A 9,423-nucleotide genomic window follows, 5' to 3' on the forward strand; every position below is an offset into this window, starting at 1 on the left:
ACAGCAACAAAAGTTGTGTATATATTTATTTATTTATTTTTCAAGAAAATGCCAATGAAGCCACAATCAATTTTTCATGATGTGATCTAGCAGACACAAGCCCTCACTGCATCCCTGCTGGGTCAGGCTGTACTCACTGACAATTCAGACCTACAGACTTAAAAAGCATCTCAATGTCAATGCCAAAGAGGCTCCTCTCTCACCCTTCAGGTGTCTCCAAACAATATTTATTGTCTCTGGGAATTAATTATTACTTAGGGGTAGACGTTGAACACACTTAATGTTGCACAAAATATTGGATGTCTGAACTTGAGATATCTTGTATATTGTAATGTTCATTCACGCACTGGCAAAGGGAAGAAGTGAACTCGGTCCTCTTCTCAGAACACAAATGTTTCATCGCCAGGCACGTGCCCCAATCTGTGAGAAAAGGAAATCAGTCAGACAGATGAGGGGTTATTAATCGTCTACAAACCCCAGACATCAAATCTTGCAAAGTCTGTGCAAGCTTGGTCAGATAAAAATCAGAAGCACAATCCTTTTTGATGTCATGGGCTCAGGCTTTGCCCACTGGACTCTGTTTTTTGCTCTGGAAAACCCTTCTGGAATGGTCTTGGGTTGTCATGACAAATCTGTTTTTCCTTAAATTCATCTTCAGCTTTCTTTTACTTTTCCTTTTTTCAACTGCAAATAGAAACTCTTCTTTCTTGCTGTCCCAGCATGAACTGCAGGGGTGGCAAAGTGTATGATTGACAACCCACCCTCAATATCTTTATGTTTCTCACTGAAGGATGGGAAAAGATTTCTAGCAAGGAGTATAGATTACCAAAGTATCTTTGGCTAGAAGGTACTGCAGATTTCCAAATTATTATTTAAAAATTCTAGTCTTTACAGCTATACCAAGTTATACAGAAATCTTGAAAATGAGAGTGTTTCCAGAAGAAATGTTCAATTCTGACTACAACACAAGAAAAGTAGAATATTTTATAAATAATGTCTCCTGTTCCACAATTGGATGAGTGAGGCAATTTAATTTCTTGAGAATTTGTTGTTAAAATGAGTGACAGCATGTCCTGTATTTAGGTTACTTTAGCAAATGTTAAACTCACTTTTACCAATATGAGTCATGGTATCAGGTAGCTGCTCTTCTGGAGTATTAAGAAAGATTCAGGTGGAAGATGTAGGAGACTGAATTTCTCTTTGGACAACCAAGCATGCTCTGTAGGTGCAAATGGCATCATAAATTAATGGTAAATAATAATAATAATAATAATAATAATAATAATAATAATAATAATAATAATAAGGTCAACTTGGTCCTCCAGAACAACCCAGGTAAGACTGTTTGCCGTGGCTGAAATCCATCAGTCAGGCAGATTTCAGATGGTTCTTTCAGCTCTCCAGTGACTTCTCCACACAGGCAAAGAACAGGAGATCTTTTCTCTCTCAAGAATATTGAGAGGCATTGGTTCCTCCTGGAAAGGACAGGAAGATTTGGAGATATCTAATTAATACATTTAATAGATTGAGAAAACAATTTTGCATTAAATTGTAAATGGGATTTACTCATAAATAACTCTGCTTTTCCATACCCACATATTCTTACTCCTTGCAAAAGTCATTGCTGAGCTACAATGAATACTGCTATCTGTACCTGTGGGAATGCAAGAGGACTTGTGAGATGCACAATAAATAAGGCAAAATGGCTGTGTGCTAAGAATAGTGTGGTCTTATGTTATTATGAAAATACTGTCCAGAAAAATGTTATTTCATCATGACTAAATAAGGGATGAGTGTTGCCTGATAAATCATTTTTTACTATAAAGCCCTTTGGGAGGAAATTCTACATGAAAATGCAAGATAATTCAATGATGAACACCGTGCAGATTTTAGTACACCTGGTTATAGCTACAATTTCAACAGATGAGCTATTCCCTTATTTTGTTTCCTTCCCCAGTACTCAGAACACTGGGCTTGAGTATATTCCTCAGCTCCGGCTCTCACAACCATGATGATACAGCACAGTGAGAGAGCTGGGATAGAAATTAAAAGAAAGATGTGGGGGCACTGTGTAAAGGAAAGAAATCTCCAAAGGCATATAAAAATGTAAATAATAAATGTCATCTAAAATAGCCTCTCGGGCTAAATAATTCGCACAGTGAGAAGCTGGGTCGCATAAGAAGCAGTTGAAATAATCCTCTGGTAAACTGTGAATTGAAATCAATGGCCTTAGATGGGTCAATACTTGGCTCCAGCTCCTCATATTTATGAATTTCCCTTTCTACGTCCCTCCTTTATATGACTAGCTGCTGAAAAAGAGGTGAGAAGAAAAAGCTTTCTGCTGCCTTTTACCCACAAGAGATTTTGAACAAGTAGTTGTTAAAAGCAAAGGGAATCTCATGGATTCAATTGGCCTCTTAATTGATGGTCCTCAAAGAGATAAAGAAGAGACACCATTTCTGAATGCAACACATCATATGGAAATAAACCTGAGTAAATGCTGAAGCAGCAAGGATGATTTTGCTAGGAGCTCAAAATTGGGGAAATTGGAGGTGTTCTGGTGGAGAAAGCATCATGTTTGATAAAAGTCCTCTGTTGATTTGGTTTGCCAAGATGCAGGAGGGTCATATTCTCTTCCATTTGAGCTACTTCATTCAAATAAGGCTGGGAACAGTGCTTTCATGAGTCTTCCATACATAAACCACCTCCTTCAGTGAACCCTGTCACCAGTAAGAGTGATGGACACATAGAGGGCATTTTATGAAGAAGTGGAAATTCTTCAAGAAAGAATTCTTCAAGAAAGAAAAGAAAGGTCTCTGCTTCTAAATGTCTCCTTTTGAAATAAAAGTTCTATAAATTTTTAAAAGCAGTTCCCAAGTACTTTATGGAGAGTACTTATCTGTAGAAGTAGGATCTGTCAGCTGTTTCACAAAACCCCTTATAGTCTTAGGCTCCTTCTTATATTTTACAAGGAATTTTAAACAAGACAGATCCCTTAATACATCGAAACCCATTACACAGGCAAGGACAATTCACATTATCCCTATAGATACACAGCCTGCAGCAGTGTTGGCCTCCTTGAGATGTGTTTGCTATGGGCCTCATAGTTCACAGCTCACGGATATTCCTTCCACAGAGCCTGGTTCTTTCAGCTGGTATTCATGAAGAAAGCTAGTCTATCCTTATTAGTCCTTACAGAAGATGCTCTGTATCTGCAGATATCTTTGTCAGCCTCACAAAAGCCTCATGATTAGAAGAACATCTTAAACAGTCAATTTTCTCCTCTTATTCTGAACCAGACAGACATTGTGCATTTTATTCATTAGCTTTAAAACTGGTGCCTTTTTTGCCCCCAGTAACTCAAAGTTTACCTGAAGAAATTGGCAGGTCTGATGAAAGAAACACCACAAACGCACCCCTAAATCTAATCTATATTTCTTTGTCATGAAAATAAAGGGAAAAAAAAGTAATATTCCCTCTTCCTTTCCCTAGCATTTCTAGTGCCTTGGCAAGTGTAGGATATCTAGGAAGACCAGGCAAAAGAAACCAAGGAACATTGTTGAGATGCATTGGAAGACAAAGGTGCTTTCTGGAGAACTTGTTTCTTGAGACATTGTCCACATGCAGTGCAGATGCTGATCGTTGATGTGCCATCAATTGGCCCTCACGGTACCCCTAAGTGATCAGTTCTGTAGATGTCATTAGGTTAATTTGATAAAGAAAGTTTTTAGAGTTATCAGAATATTTCCTCTGCTCCTGGATTTGATCAGATCTGCATGAATTTGGGCTGTTGCAATGGACTTAATACACTCAGCAATGCCTCATTTAACAGAGCTCTAGGTTTTGTGCCCTTAGACTAAGCTTCAGCATTAATAACACAGGTGATAGAGAAGTCCAGCCTTGAGAATAAGCTTGACTTATGGCTGTAACACTGCAATATCCAATACAGGGGCTCTGCTTGCTCACTCTCTCTGCATTTTCTTGCAAATAGGGTAACAAAGAACAGGGCTACAGCCTTGCTAGATGTGAACGCAGCTATGTGCTCCAGCAGTTATATCTGGAACATAAGCACCACAGCTTCTCCCATAAATAAAAGAACAATGTTCCAGCAAGTTAATTTCACTAAACTTTTGACCCTCAGCTATGGAAGGGAAAATATCTTTAATATGAGGAGGTGGAAGGACTATGTGATTGCTGTACTAAAGATTTTCAAGGGAACAGTTAATACTTGCCTCTGCATGGAAACGCTGTGATTTAAACATACCAAGAGGCTGGGTTCAGCTTGTTTTCTCAGCATGAGAGGCAACACACTTCTCCTGTTATTCTTTGGCCTCTTGTCTGACGATGTGTCCCACTGTTACTTATTTCACATTTTAACCAGGCATGACAGATAGCTATATGCTGATGTTTTCCTTGGTATCTGATTACCTGGAAGATAAGTTTTTCTCCATGGCCACACTTCTCCACAAATATTTCCATCTGGCTTTTCAGAAGGCAACATACTACAGCCAGAAGAATTCGTCCAACATCTCCCTAATTCCCTTAGTCTAGCTTAGTCTCTGTTGGCAAGATGCAATGTTTTAGGCAGAATTCAGGGTCAGGGGAATGACAGAGACATTCAGGAAGATTATTTCATTCTTCAGGCTTGCTGTAATCAACAGCTTTCAATGGGGAGTAGGGACATTTCTGGGATGTATGTGCTCTTTCTTTTCCCGTCAGTAATGGGAAATGCCAAATTACTTGTTCACAGTGAGAACTGTTTTTGAAAGCTGGCCTAGGTCTGCTACACACCACAACCACACACTTTTGGGCCATGCAACCAGCCATCAGGCTGTAGCTGAGGCTACAACAGCAATGATCGCTGATCAATTGGACTGAAATACATTAAGCCAGCTGCTCCTAAGGTACACAGTGCATGAACAAGACCATAAGTCCTGAAAGGGATCATACTCAGTGTATCCAACAGCTCCAATTTAAAGTCCTGCATCTCTTAGAAACTTGCTTAAACGATTATGGTAAGAACAGGAGACATGCCTGGATTTGGGAGTAAGCTCAGACAAAGCTTTAACATGCATCTTTTTTTGTAAGACAAGTTGCAGGACTGTCACATTTCTCCTTACAGTATTATTTTTTTTCTGTCTCTAATTCCCTCTCTCATATACATATTTCAGGAAATCCTGTTTATTTTTTGAATGCTTATATATAGTTTCATATATAAATGCACTCACATGCCTCATTTTATTTTTCTGCTTATTCATATTTTTATTTTTTCCAATTTATCATTATCTTTTTACTACACACCATTATACAAAAAATAATAATAATAGTAATAATAACATGGCTGTATTTCAAGCATCTCTCTTCACGTTTACATGGAACTCTGCTTCTGACTTTGCATGTTGTAAGATCCACATCTGTGTTCTTGGGTTGCTACAAAGGTCAGTGTTGTCAGCAGACAACACTGGCAAAATGAGTGGAGAAGGATAAGATGGAAGAGGGGTATAGGAAGAGTATGACTAAAAAAGGTACCCACTAGAAAAACAGAGAACCACACCATCTGCTAGGTAATTCTTCTTTTTGTCGTCATCTACATCTTTCTGTAGAACACATCTCCATGAGTTATGTGCTGAGATCTTCCTAATTACACAGCTCAGAAAAGTAGACACTGAACCTTCTCTCCTCTGCTGCTTTAAACCTCACTCTTACTTTAAAAGACCTTCTGTTTTACAGTCTTGGAGCTAAGAAAAAACTCTTACCTCTGTACTTCTCCAGCCGTGGAATTTCCCTAGATATTTTAGCCCTAGTTGTGCCACATAAAGCCATGGTACTTTGTCTCTTTAGATTGAATCATGAAGAACTTTAATATTTGAACCTGGGTCACTAGCAATAAAAGAACTACTACATTAACTGAAAACTTTAATTCTGCTTAAACAGTCTTTCTAGCAAAAGAAATAAAGAAGAAAAAAAATACCTTTGAAACACAGCCTTTTTATTACAACATCAAACTCTCTCTGCAGTGCTGGCCTTCTGAGACTGCAACTCTCCCAGTCCCTGGCCTCGAGCAAGTGCTTTATAACTGAACTGACCACACCAGTCCATGCTGGGCTCCACCTCATCTGATGAGGATTTGTGAATCACAGCAGAACAGCTGCTCACTGATAACAAAGCAGCACATTCAGAGCATGTTCCCAAGTTATTATAGTATTGTTTCAAAGGAGCTGCCAGAGGGTTAGTCAGGCTAGATCCAATTAAGATTGGGGTCAGTGTGCCTGCCCATGGCATGATAAATGTCCTGCCATGCTTATAGCACCTTCTCCCCAAAGATGGTCAAGATATATATTTCTGATTGGAATTTGGTTGCATCTGGTACCTATTTGCCTGTCCCTAGGCTTTTTGAACCTGCCCTGATTAGAAGAAGCTGGTAAGGTTTGGGATGCAATGGAGAATAGGTGGGCAGGGATGTCAAACTGTCCTTGATCATCACTCACTGATGTTTCCTCGGGTCAGAAGGTGGGAAGTGTTTCTGCTCAAGTCCAGCCTCTCAGGGCTCCATCCAAGGCTTTCCCCTTGTGTTTTAGGGTAGTAATACCCTCATCTCTTCAAGACACTGATAGCTTTCTGCATCTCTGTGATCAAGCAGGGAACTGAAAAGAGGATTTCATTACTTTCAGAGTATACAAAGTACATTGAGGACTGATGTAAGGTTACCTTGCCTGGGTGCTGCAACCAACACTGAATCCAGAAACCATGTGAGCACATTAAGACAGGCAGAAAATGTGAACTTTACTACTCATCAGGTTTATTAGCTTGCCCTCAGCACATGACTGTGATCGGTCTGGCAGGCAATGTGTCCTACAAAACTAAAGCAAGTCCCTAACCCAGCCTCTAAGAGGGAATATGTAGGGAAATCCCACTTTATAACATTGCTAAGTGTTTTCTCACTCATCAGACAGAAGTTATATTGCTAGATGCATCTTTATTCTGACCTGGGGTTGCCATCATGTGTCTGAAGAAGGTACCTATAAGCACACAAGCTTTTTGTTTCCCAAGGGCTGCCTGGGAGCCGTGTCACCCCGTTATTTCCCAGTGGCCCTATAAGTGTGGAGCAAATCTGATAGGATTATTAGCACGCCAGCCACCCCACATCTGACTGGTAGAGTCTAGCCTGAACCAATATGTGATAGCCCCACTATTAAGGCTCCTCCAGCTGTAGGCTGGCAGTATTCCTCACATGCAAATATACTTGTTTGTCTTAAATGACAGTTTGGAACAGAGATCATCAGAGTCTCATTTTTAGCCAATTACCCAGCATTTGCTTTGCCCAATTTGCATGGAGAACAACCTATTATTGCTCTCAATCTGGGGGGAATTGTTTGCCTTTTGCAGCCTCACAAGCTGCAGATGGAGCCTAATTTTTTGGTAAATATGTAAAACAATAAAGCGTGGAGGAAATAGTCTATCTGCGGATGTCAAGTAGGGAGAGAGCAGGGAGCACCTCGCCACTGAAAATGGTGGCATTGATTATTGCTCATTAACTGTGCAAAAGACTGAGCCAGTGCCATCAAATCCCTGCAATCCTGCATTGCAATGCAAGAGTTTTAATGTTTTACATCCAACTCCAAATTCTATGGGATCTCAATATTATTGAGCTCTTTGTGGGATTTATGGGCTCCATACACAGCTGTTATATTTTTTATATCAAAATGATACACACTTTCAAATATCTTCTCCTCTTCAAACTAATTTAAACATCTGCCCTCATTTTAATTAGATATCTTAGGTTTTAATCTCTCACACCAAAGTTACCTACTGAACAGTATTAGCATGTCCATCCCAAAAAGGACAGTCATTTCCCAAAAAAAGGCTAATGATCTGTACTATATTTATTGTGTCAGTGCCCAGCTTGATAGACTTTCAAAAGAATTTTCCAAAATATGGGCAAATGTGTTCTTAAATACACTTTCTGAGTATAACTCAAAATTATCTAAACCTAGAGTCATAAAACTATTCAGGTGGCTAACTCCCACTGACTTCTGTAGATATTTTAATAGCTTTATGTGTCTAGTCCCTTTCCGTGTTTCTCTGGTCCCTTCTCCATCTCTGGCTACGCTTTTGTGATTATTAGCCAAAGAAGAATTTGTCTTTGGTTAGATGGTTAAAAAATAGAGATAAGACAGTTTCCAAATGCTGAATTATTTATTTTTAATTACTGTTGCCAAGAACACCCTAGTCCATCCCCATCAATTGGATGTTTATAACCAAGCCATACATTGACAGCAATTCAGACTGCACCCAGGATCTCAAACACACTGGCCAAGAGAGGGTGAGGATGTGTTAGGAGGGGTTTATTTCATTTTCAGAGCTGTGTAATATGGTTCTGGTAAATACATACAAGAAGTGCTCTGTATATGTCCAATCACTCAAGACCAAGAAAATATAAACTCAAGGAGATCCAAAATGGCACTTAAAGACTGTTTTAGTCATCAAAATTATGTCTATGCTTATCATATATAAAAACATCAAGAACATAAAACATAGAGGGAGAAGAGCTACTTAACTGAAAATCAGTACTGGCAGAAGAAGTGAAATGTCTGTGCAGGTCAGAAATAAATTTTAGCTGGAAATTAAAGGAAGATTCCTGGCTATCAGAGGACAGAAATTCTGGAAGAGCGTCTCATCAGGAACAAAATCTTGAATACTTGAAATGCAAAACACAATCTGCTTAGAAAAATGGTATGACATAGTACAGGATGCCCTAGGAGACTGGAGATTGTGACCCAGGTTGTTCCTTTTCAGCCTAATGTTCCCGTGCCATGGTTAAGAATGGCAGTAGGAGAAGCAACAGCCCAACAGAGAACCATATTTTACAGGAAGACTTTGGAAAATGCAGAGTCAGCTCTCCAGGTGTCCACATGCATCTGTTTTGCTGTGCCTCTCCGTATATTTGCTCTGCAACTGGCAGGAATGTGAGTGACCGATTTATGGCTTTTCCTTCCCTTCTGTCCCAGTGACAGAAGGGGCCTGTCCTGCCCCTGAAAGAAACAGAACAAAGCAGTGGTCAGAGGATATGAAACTGACTTTTATTTCCCCTTCTTTCCTCTTTTTTTTTTTTTTATATATATATATTTTTATTTTTTCTGCTGACTCCAACACAGGTGCCACTTAATTTGTTGCTTAGTAGTTATGGGCAGCCCGTGTTTAAACAGCACCAAAAAAAAAAAAAAAAAAAAAAAAACAAATCCCCTCTCCCTGCAGATCTCATTACTGAAGGAAGTTGGAAGGAAGCCTGGCTTTGAGGAGTCAGCAGAAATCTGATGCTGGGCACTTAGAAAGGGAGACGGGGTCCCAGGGTCCCAGTTCCTCTGATGAAACCCCCAGCTGGAACCCAGGGCATTTTGCATTTGTATCTCGATGTGTTCTGAC

General features: G+C 39.6%; 1 long non-coding RNA gene across 1 annotated transcript; it reads right to left on the reverse strand.

Moving 5' to 3' along the window:
- Positions 1-260: 260 nt before the first annotated feature.
- Positions 261-6,048, reverse strand: LOC311432271. The gene is made up of 4 exons (XR_014689930.1): positions 5,972-6,048; positions 1,332-1,475; positions 1,110-1,219; positions 261-420 (listed from the first exon to the last, which is right to left on the reverse strand). It is a non-coding gene; the product is annotated as an uncharacterized lncRNA (long non-coding RNA).
- Positions 6,049-9,423: the final 3,375 nt, after the last annotated feature.

The sequence above is a fragment of the Aythya ferina genome, assembly GCF_964211825.1.
Source record: "Aythya ferina genome assembly, chromosome: 2".
NCBI lineage: Eukaryota > Metazoa > Chordata > Aves > Anseriformes > Anatidae > Aythya > Aythya ferina.